Consider the following 12,020-nt stretch of genomic DNA (forward strand, 5'->3'; position numbering starts at 1 on the left):
CATTGTATCATTAAAAAAAATATTATCAACTGAGAAAATAATGAACAACAATCACACATCACCGAACACAAATGGGGATGATGTGGAAAATATATACAATAAAGCCCGAGCCACACAATTTGGCGATTCGCTAAAATAGATTGACATCCGTCGTCACGGTTCCGTCATATTTCAGTTAATACGTGGAAATATCGATTCCCTAGCGAGCACGATGTGCTGTTCGGGTAGACTGTATGGTAACTGTTACTATCTCACTCATTTTCATTTTTACCCTCATTCCATATATTCTTATAAAAACATAAACATTCATTAATGATATTGTATGAAAGAGAACTCGAATTTATGGGACAAAAGAGTGAGAGATCAACAAGTATCATTGGATAATTTAAAATTTATCAGCATTGTATACATTTATTCGTATCTCACGCGTGCATAAAGTCGTAAGTACTCATTTATAATGGTATGAAAATTTAAAATTGGAACAAGAAAGGATCTTGAGAAATAACAATCCAAAAAAAAAGTTAAAACGTTAAGTATTAAGTTTAAAGCTTTTGACAGCAATACATATGTAAGTTTATATACTTTTGTATTTTACAGAGTCTGCTTGGAGCAATATTCTGGTAATGGCAAAATGATAAACTTTGTATTTTACATAATCATTGAAGCAACATGAAAGATTTCTGGATAGAATGCTTGAAGTTTTGAAGCTCGATTTAATTTTCCATAAAAAATCTTCAATATTCCTTACAAGATTTGACTGCTTAAGCATAATAATGATATATATTTTTTCGATAACTAACTTATAAGAAAATTTATGAGAATATGATGATGCCTTAAATCTCTTGAGGGATGTGAAAGAATATTTCAACTTACATCCTTTGTATAATTTTGTTATGTATCATGTTATGATTGATGTAGCGCACAATACATATCTTAATTTGCTATCTGGAATTTCATATGCAATGAACATTCTTTTGTTATGTTTAACTATAAAATATCAGATATGTTTTCAGAAATATCACATTAAAGCTCTCGACCTTAGAAGTCATAATTGAGTCCTTAAAAATTGATGGATAATAGGACATTCCTGCCTGTAGTCTACACAGAGAGACTGTGATCAACTTTTCCATTGTATATGAGTCAAAAAGACGATACTGAACACTTCAATTCACAATGGATATGTTATAACGTTCATTTGAGATTTGAATAATATTTATAGTACATAGTTGAAAACCCCTTTTCATATAAAAAGTCAATCTGTTTTTAAACTCAAACAAATAAACATATTTTAAAATCATAAATCTGTAAGGAAGTCGTTTTAATTAAACTACAGTTACACAACTCACAATTAATGGATACAAAACAATATTAATGTGAGTATAAATACACGAATATTTAAAAAATTTTTTCAAGATTCAAAAATTTGAAAAAAATACAAAAAAAAATCAAAAGTAAGCACACACTGAGATATCTTCTTCAAAGGTTTTTGTGTTCACCCACATGTAAAAAAAGTCAAACAAATAAATTTACCGACCGCCTTTTTCTCATTCCACACTCATTCGTCAATGTCTTTAATGTATGTCTACGAATCGCAGTTAAGATATACATGTGTTAAGTAAATTCCTATACAATATTTTTACTGTAAACTTATCGTTTAAAGACTTAAAGAGATGAAAAAAATGACTTTAAGATTTCATCATTTGTGACACTTGAAAATAGTTTTAATCGAGACGTTCATCTGTTCTGTTCGTTCTTCTATCAACAAAAAAACGTTTTCATTGAGACAATAGAGGATTATTAAAAAATATATATAGAAAAAGTGTGAAACAAAGCAGATATAAATAAATAAGAAAAGTGCATGAAATTGTTATCTAAAGTATTGAATGGATATTTCCAATAAAGTGAAGTGAAATGAACATTTAGATGACAATCTGCAACTGATATACTGCTCTATTAATTAAAAGTCTAACTTCCAAAATCAATATTTTACAAAAAAAAAAAGTTTGTTATTCAATTGAGAATAAAACAAATAAAAATAATTCAACTGACGTATGTGCAGTTTAACTTTGAAGCCAGAGACAGAGAAGAAAGTCGAATAACCAAGAAGAACTAAGTTTTCTACTTTTATCGCAAATTGATTACAAAGTTTTCAAGTTTCAAACTTTATTGAATTATAAAAGAATTTTTTTCGCTCACTTAGCTGAAAGCTGAACAGCAACGAAGTGAAACTTTCTCCTTTACTTTTTGCACAAGACATTTTAATTATTTATAGGAATAATCAGTTGTGCCAGAAATAAAGTGTCTTTTAAAGTTCAAGAAGCGATCTAATTTATTATTAATAAATCATATAAAATTGAAATGGAATCAACAAATATGGAGAAAAACTTAGCAAGAGCTGCCTCAAAAATTGTTGAAAAGTTAGTAATTAGTACTGTTCGTCCAAAAATTAAAAATAGCCATACCAAACCTGAAAATGAGCAAATCAACACGGCGGTAATGAAAGTTCTAGAAGGCTATGATTGGACATTAGTACAGGCACCCATCAAGTAAGTAAATTTTCCCATCAACAGATTATAAAACAATGCGTGCGGCATTAAAATCTTCTCTTTTAAATAGAAATTATAATTTAAATATTCTATATATGTACACTGCTGTAGGTATAAAAGCATATCTCTCTCTCAATCAATTTAATCAACAACCACTTGTTGGTGTAATTTTCTTTCCACTTTCAGTGGAACAGCTAAACAGCTTTTTCATGTCAATTCACTCATTCACATACATAGGACTAAATACAGTATAGTCTGAGATTTATAAATATAAATATTAGAAATTGAGCAATAAGTGATACGCATTAACTGAGGTGGTTGTTGATACAGGGTTTTTAAGGGTCGAAACTTCTTCAAATTTTTAGCGCATTTTTAAAAAATTGACCCTAATTACTTCACTTTGAGAGCTTTAGCTTAGCTCCGTCCTAACGAATTATTAACTTATCGTGTGGTTTGGTTGCTTAAAACTTTCGCTAAATGCTTTAATTAATTGGTTTAAAATCGAAATTTTCCATCCAAAAACCATTCGAGAATTTTCCTTTCGTCAAATATTTAAATTTTTTTGGACCGTTGATTTTCAAAAACAAATTGACTGCTAATTTTCCAAAAAAATAAATTTATGTATTGGACATGCAATTCATTCTCGGGATGTAAAACACTAGTGAGCATCTTTAAATTCCACAATTGAATCTACTTCCTAGTAACATTCTGATTGTGAGGTATTGTGATTTAATAACACTCTTAAGTGCTACTAATTTCATATGCCTTCTTCTTCCAATTTCTTTTTTTTATAACTTTATTCCTATTTTTCTCTATATTACTTCAAGCACTTCACATCCATATACCTTTTTAAATCATATTCTAGTGCCTCTTTAACACGTGCTTTAAAAAGCACTTTTATGACATGATTGATGCATAAACAATATATTAAGAGAAAATTTTCATATAACAGTCGCCGCGATCGTCATTTAAATATTATTGATGCCTTAAAATATTTAACAAACAAGTGTTAATAGATCAAAAAGAAGAGTCAAAGCTGGTGACTCGAGTCAAAGAAATTTTTTCGGCTTCTTTACTTCTTTGAAATATATTTGGAGGTCTTATAGACTAGGAGGAGATTTATGTACACAAACTTTTACAATTTGTTTATTTTTGAAGCCAATATTTGGAGATTAGGTTTGGCTTTTTGTTTAAATACTTAGGATTAATACACAGAGTATCTAAATGAATATCCTTAAAATTTATGACAGACATTTACTCATCCCATTATGTCACTAAGCTTTTAAGCATACCTAGAATTATAATTAAGTGGAACTATAATTTATGAATGAATTTGACTAGCAGACATCAGGGACCAGGTGTACAAATTTCTTCTTGCTATTCTTCTATCTGTAGTTCTTTTTACTGTTAATGAGTGGGAGCTTCACGTAACTTCAAGCATTCATGTATTCTAAATAATGAGATGTCCTTAGTTTAAAAATAATAACAATATCCTATTGCTGCTCTTTTTGTTAGCCAATAATATTATTGTGGCATACTGAAAGTGAAGCTTGAACGAAAAGTTAAATGACTTTTACTTTGTTATTCTTCGATTCGTTGCCTTTAATGTTCATCATTTCAAAGTTATGATCTGTTATTTCAATAAGAAATGTTCATCATTTCAAAGTTATGATCTGGAATAGATTGATAGTTTCGTTCAAAATATCCATTAACCCGAACAGCACAACATGTTCGCTGGGGCATCATTATGTCGTCGTCGTTAACTAAGAGACGCGAAGGTGCCTTTACGTCATCGTGACGGCGGATCTATACCCATTGTGCTATTTGATTAGGAAGTTTGGAAAACTGAAAATTGTGCATTTTCGTATTTTTAAAAGACAAATTCAGCCTTGATAACAATACAATACCGTTTATATACTATACATATGCAACCTAATCCATTTGTTATCAATTTCTGAGAATTCTTGATTGTTGACCTAAATTTCAATTAATTCTATAGTTACATAAAGAAAACTCCCAATAAGAAATTTTGAAGGAAAATGTTTAGGGCTGAATTTAAGAATGAAATGGAACTGATGAAAATAAAATTTCCTAAATTAATATCTAATTACATTAAAATTTATGCTGCATAATTTTTCGCTCTCCATTTTTCTATAAATAGACAATAGAATATAGCAGTAGCAGTAGCGCAAGTGCTTCTTTGGTCACTGTTGGTTCTATGATACAATTATTATTCACTTTATGTCTAGTGTAACATTAATGTACACTCATTTTGTCATTAAGTTTGTATATACTCTCTCGTTCTCAGGCAACAGGATGAGAGAAGCATCAACAATTGGAGGGTAGATAAAAATTATGAAAACCAAGTAAATAAATTCTCGTCTCCCCTTTTTATTAAAAATGCTTTTTTTCCCATGCCAAGTCCATTAAAATGACAAGTTTAATATCAACAAAGCTGTTCACATAACATAAAGCTACAATAATAATAATAATAATAATTAACAACATCTGTCAATAGTGAAACGAGCACAATAGTGCAAGAAAATGTAATGCTGCAAATAGATGAATGGAAGGTCAAATAGATGATGGCTACAAGTGTAAATATGTTTTTTAGCATGTAGTTGCAAAAATGCAACTCTATAAGGAGCTTTAATGATAATAGTAAATAAAATTATATTGCTAAAAGCAGGGAGTTCTTTCCCACATTAGCTCATATGTACCTCGTTTAAAGTCACAGTCGTACTCCTAGAAATATAAATACCGGAACAAGATATTATTAATTTCCCTGTTCTTAACTTTTTTATCACATTCACATGAATGTTTTAAGACATTATTAGAGGAAGCGTGCGTGTGAGTGAACATATGTGACAAAGCACAATCTAATTTAAGTAGATGTAAATATACAAGACACATTTACAGAGTTTTGAAGACAAATTCATTAAATAATGTTTTACTTATTTCTCTTCGTGTTTTTCGCGGTGAGCAAACAAAATATGAATGATAAGTAGGTAAATTTTGTGGGAATTTCACATATGTTTGCTGTTTCTTGTTTTGTTGAAAAAATATTTTGCTCCCCACAAATAGCTGTACTAAAATTAAGGTTCAACAGGAAAAGCATTTTAGTGATTTTGTAGATTTTTTAAATTAGGAATAAATGTTTGAGGAACTTTTGGAAATAAATCCATATAATTAGCAATATACCCGAATAGCACAATCGTACAACAGGCCGGCGTGACTTTGACTTGGTGTCGGCATGATTTAAATAGAATCCTTAGCTAATATATTGTTCCCCACGTATAGACTTGATATTTGATCGATAAACCGATTTAACTCTTATTACCCATCATTATACTTATCGATTACTCTGTATTCGATCTTCTGATAAGCATGAAGCAGTTGAAATATCTAAACTTCTGAAAATGTACAAATTTGAAAATGGTTGGATTCGAACCGACGACTCTCGAGTTACCACACCAAATTTGAGCCAAGCACCTTGTCGATTACTCTACAGAACGCTGTTTAGTTTTTGAGTCACTCCAAACAACCGTAGTGTCCTAAATAACCATCAATGAATATTATACATACTGTACAATATGTGCAGATATTCTAACAAAAAAATGTATAAATTTGATGACTCTTTTTTCGGATGTCATGCAACCAGTGTTTGAGGTGATGAATGAAGTGAGCGTATAATTTTTATCTCTTATAGCACTCTTTCCCCTCTCCTCCATTCTATTGTTTAAACAGTCAAGCAACAATCCCCATGAATAATGTTTATATTTACGTATGTATTCGACAAAATGATGTTTAAACATCATTTCAATATGAAAAGCGTTAATTAGCTTAAAATTCAGTTTACACTTTGTTGAGTTTCTCGTTCTCTCTTATTTCACATGTGAGAAATAATATTTGTATTGACATATCGGAAGAGCTACCTTTTATAAATTCTCGCTTAAACTTTATGGGTATTGTTTTTGTATACCAACTGGGAGATTTTAATCACTTAATGAACAAACTCAGAATTTTGAATAAGGAAAATGACCTTTCTTAATCTTTTAAATTGGTGCTTTAGGATGCATACATAAAATCTCATTCAAATTCGAGATTGAAACTTTTTTAATCCCTTTGTTAATTCATTCAATTATGGATCTAGTCTTCGTAGTAAAGGAATATGAGCTCAGACTGGTAATTTTATGGATTATTACACTCATTAACTTATTAGGATGTACTAAGAATAAGAATAGTTATCTGGAATGATGAGAAAATCTCTTCTGAACAATGCATTAGCACTTAAGGATATCGTTTAATGATTCAAGGAATAATTTATGGGACTTTTAAAGATTCATTGTAAGTGCTTAATTCCTCTAAACGTTATACAATCTAAAATTACATAATAAAAAGCTTTTTGGATTTTGGGAAGTTCAAATTTCGGTTTCAAAAAAGAGACCACGAGTAGCTATATAAAAAGATTTTAATTTTAAATTACAATAAATTTATGCAAGAAACAAAATTGGAACTAAACAAAATCACGATCATTCTTCTTTGCATATTCAATTTAATCCTTTCTTGTGGCATGCAAAATTTTCATGATCCTTTTTCTTATGTTTATCTTCATTTTATTACTTTCAATAAAACATCATAATGCTGGTCTTTACGTCTGACGTCAAATGAATAAATGAAGCTATAGCAGTCAGTGGCGCATATGAATTTCATTATGTATATTTTTTGTCTACTTATAAAAAATGACTAACCTTATAGCTACAACGTAATTGACATCTCTATAATTCGGAGAAATCATAAAAATATGAAACATCAAAGTCCATGGACCGACATCAATTTGTCATCACAAAACGCTAGAAGTAAGTCACATGAATGATGAAATAACTTTACTCATCTTTTATGAATTCTCAAGTTGCCCACCAAAAGACTTGATTTCTTATTCTATGGACCAATTTGCATATTTTATTGTTTCATTCCCTTCTATCTTTTTTTACTCTCTATTACCAACTTATTTCACATTCAGACCGCTGTTATTTCATTTATTCTTCATTTCCGGGGCGACTCACAATTCCTAAAAATTTTCTTTTATCATTCTTATTATATTTTGTTAACATAAAAGTTTCCACGCGAAAGCATTTTTAATTCTTCTTCCTCATTTTTTTTTATACAACATTAGATTTCTCGCTTTTTATAATTTGACACAGCTGTTCAATTTTTTTTCGTAGCACCCAACGATTTCTGTAAATAATAAAAATCAAACCATACACATTCAATAAATAGACCGAAATTAAATTGTTACAATTATTTTACATCAGAGTTAGATCAAATTTAGTCCTGACTAAGCATGTCTAGACATGGATGCCTACTGAGAACAGCAGAACATGATTACGGTGAAAAATATGGCTCGTTGCATTGTGCCGCTAGGATATAATTGAGAAATACTTGGAAAATGTGGCTTCAACCCATGAATATGATTTTTATTTGGTATTAAGCATGTCCATGTCTAAGCTAGGTCAATGATAAACTTTTTTGCACTAAGAAATAAATTTTCCACTTTTCATATGTAATTGGAATTGCTTTTAAACTCTTAATTCACTTTTAGTCTTTATCAGACTTCACATTTCTTTGTCTTAATTCCTTCTCAATATTATAATTAGATTCAAAAACTATTGATGACGTTCAAAAACTTATAAAAAATAATCTAATCAATAAATTTCCCTTTTGTTATGCTTTTCCTGATTTATAATTACTCTTTTCCATTTCGGTTAGATCCTTAGTGTCTTCGTCTTTCTAGTTTAGTATCTTCAGTCTTTAATTAGTTTAAAAATCACTATTAAATTATTTTGAAATGCTTTTTGACTTTCTCTTCGGATTAAATAAAACCGATCCACTTGAAGTTGACTCTAACTAAGTGGACTAAATTTCAAATTTCTAATAACCGTTAGTCTATTCTTAGACTATTTATTATTTTTACACAACTCTGATCTTCACAATATTGGGCAATAATGTTCAAAAACTTTTTCATTCTTTTAATTTGAATCTATCTACTCCATATTGTGTGATGTCATTGAGGACACAAAAAAGCGGGCATTTTCTTATCGTCTTGATATCGTGTTGACTGATGGCAAATTAAATTTTTTATGCAAATTCGGCATTCTAGAAAACTTCCAAATTCAAATATGCTACACTTTATTGACTTTTCTTTACAGCCACACCTTTATCAATTGAAAAAATCCAATTTCATGACTTTTATTTTCGTTTTTTGTTTATTTGTCTATACCTATGAGGAGAAATGTACATTTTATGAATGGAAAGATAGTGAAAAAAATTTTAAGAATAAATGCTGTAATGTTGTAAAATTTTATTGCTTACACAACAAAAATCTGTTTACCTATTCATGTTAACGATGCTGTTTCTTTTATTGTTCTATTGCCTTCTTTAGAATTCCAGCTACTGGTATTTTTATGACGAAAAATTTCATGTTCGAAATGGCATTTTTTTGGTATTTTTTATTGGCAGGTAACACAGAAGTAATTCCACTCTTTTTCATTCCTTGTGCTTCGTGTCTTGAATTATTGCAAATAAAATGAAAAATGTCAAATAGACAGAAAGCCCTAACGAGCCGTAGACATCGATGTGGAATTCCTTTCCTCAGCAACCTGTTTACAGCCTCGTCACATGATGTAAATTAATGTCTTTTCATACAGCTGGTGTTTTGCAGAACTTTTTTACCCTCCAGTCTAGTTAAACTTTTTGAATTGAAATTTAATTTCATTTTGTAACCCAGCAGCCACAACTGAGCTGAACAAAATTAATCTGAATGTATTTTCATAATTTGAAATTCAGCAATAACTTTTTAGCGCATTTTTGAAATTGGTAGCTTAATGATACATAATGGTTAGTCGTTAGTTCGGCTGACTACGAAACTTTTTGTCAGACATCCTTTAGAGCTCAGGATATTTAATTGAGGTGAACAAAACTCAACAAAGTTTGAATTTGTGAATTGGAACCTGTTGGATCTTGTTTTGTAGGTTAGGACCGACTTATGAATTAATTGCTGATCGCAGGGATAAGAATGCGCTGAAGTAACTAGATAAGAACAAATACTCGTAATTTTTCTGTATCTAATGCAGTGACTACAAAGAAACACAGAAATATTGTATCACTTATAATTCTTCTTAATTTTCAACAGAATTGCTTGAGAATTGCAGTCGACTGGACTGACAATGAATAATCACAGACATTAAACGTTTCCTACAATTCATTTTTCTTGCATTTCTTATTCTTTTTTTTGTGATAAAATATATCAACAAGCGTTAATAAGACGAAATATAGACTGTGATATCCTCAATTTTATATTCCTTTTCTTCCTGCTTAAATAAAATTAACAAATTTCAACGATAAGAGCAAGCATTTCTAACGAATTAAGGATGTTTGCGTATTTACATTTCACGACCGACGGATGGAATGGATGAGAAAAGCTAAGATGAAATATTTTTTAATTTCTTCCGTCCTTTATAATTTATTCGTTCTTTGTCACATCTCCGTTCATCACAACTTCATATCTTCTTATCATTGAATTGTATCGCATAGCAGTTGCTCTTCCTTTCTTCTATATCTCACGCTTTCATATCTTTCATATAGCTTGCAAGCGATATGACAACACATTTGTTATCAAAAAAACACAAGAATAAAATACTGTAATAAGAATGAGGGTGGCAATAAAATATTTATGTTGTTTCCCCGCGTAGTTCTTATTCCTTCTTTTGACTGCTAATATCTCTTGTGTGAGAAAGACTGATGTCGTTCACTTTATCATTTCATTCATTCATCTCTCTTGTGTATATACGCTTCCTTGAATATGTGAAATTTTTAATATATTTTCTCCAATTGTGTTTTTTTCTCTCTACTCATTCACGGGTAGTTGCTAAGAGAAATTTGAAAAGTTGTAATGCCACCTTATATAATGACTTAATAAAAGTATAAATCAGGTTAAATATAGATGTAGCTATTCATAGGTAATTGCATAAAATCTAAAAAATTCTTCTGATGCGCACATTGCTTATAAAACTTCATGGTACTACTTCACTGGTAAAGTAATGGTGAACAACCTGTGTGTCACGGCATTAGTGTGCTGCCGAAAAGTCATGAACCGTATGACGGACCAACACCACGTTATGGACAATGATTATTCGTGGCACACAAAACTGTGTTGTTCTCACAAAATTTCTACGACTAAATTATGCCGTGACGCAAAACAGGTTGCCCACCACTGCATTAAAGTCCTAAATCTCAAGAGGAAAATACTCAAAAAAGTTTTGAATGCGCCTTGATAAAAATTTAAATCTCTGAATTTGACATTTGACTTATCTATTACATTTGCTTTATTTCTTTATGAAAATTTAAGTATACATATGTGACTACCGGCAAAATCCTTTCACATTCAATTTCATATGAATGAATGGAATGATAGTATGCATGCATGTAGTAAAGAATACAAGATATGTATAGGATGAATATATATTCATATCGACACATGCCAGATGAAAGTATCCGCAAAGTAAACATATGAGACGTTGACACGGGTTGAAAGTTGAATTGTTAGTCAAGCATATAGAATAACTGAGTCCATTCTAAGCAACTGAATAACAGTCTTGAGTCAACAGAAGCCACTTTATGAAATATGCAAATGATGCACTTGAGATATGTTACATGTATAGAATTCATTTGCCTCTTAACAGGCAATTAAGAATGTTTAACAACTCAATTTAACACATGTATGTATATATGTGAGACTCAATAGAAGAATAGAAGGTATGAAAAGAAAAGACATACAGGAAAGAGTCTTTTTTAATTCCCACAAATATTTACTTTAATCATCAAATCTTTCTTAGCTTTCAACACCACGTATCATGACGTTGTGGAAATTATAATTATGTTAGATAAAATAGGCAAATAATTAGTTGATCAATCAATCATTATTGGGGCTAGAGATCGGCTTTTTAGCTTAACCCCTCTTTTGTATTCACTGACATATAAAAATAACATTATATGAAGAAATATAAAGCTTAAAACTATAAAGTCATTCCTCAAATGATGTCAGCAAAAATTCAATTTTAAATTTTTTTCAGATGTCATATATCATGAATATTTGTATCAATATTATGAATGGTCATTTCTTCTTATTCCTTTTCTCTTTCTGTGAGTTCAAAAACTCTTTCAATGACTCTACATAAAAACTCGAATTTCTTTTCTTTGGGAATAATAAACTCAGTTCGAGTCTAGATTTTGGAATTTTTTAAAAATTATTTTATTTAAATTATTAATGAATTTAAGGCATGAAATGGAAATTCTTGACAATAACTAAGGTAAATGATGGCTTAAATTCAAAAATTGAAAAGTTAAATTTTACTTCGATTTTTTGGGGTGTCGATTAACACATTTTTACATCATTAACAAGAGTAATTAGTCAGA

The sequence above is a fragment of the Chironomus tepperi genome, unplaced genomic scaffold, assembly GCF_022539635.2.
Source record: "Chironomus tepperi strain 1889 unplaced genomic scaffold, CSIRO-AGI_Ctep_v1 contig_425, whole genome shotgun sequence".
NCBI lineage: Eukaryota > Metazoa > Arthropoda > Insecta > Diptera > Chironomidae > Chironomus > Chironomus tepperi.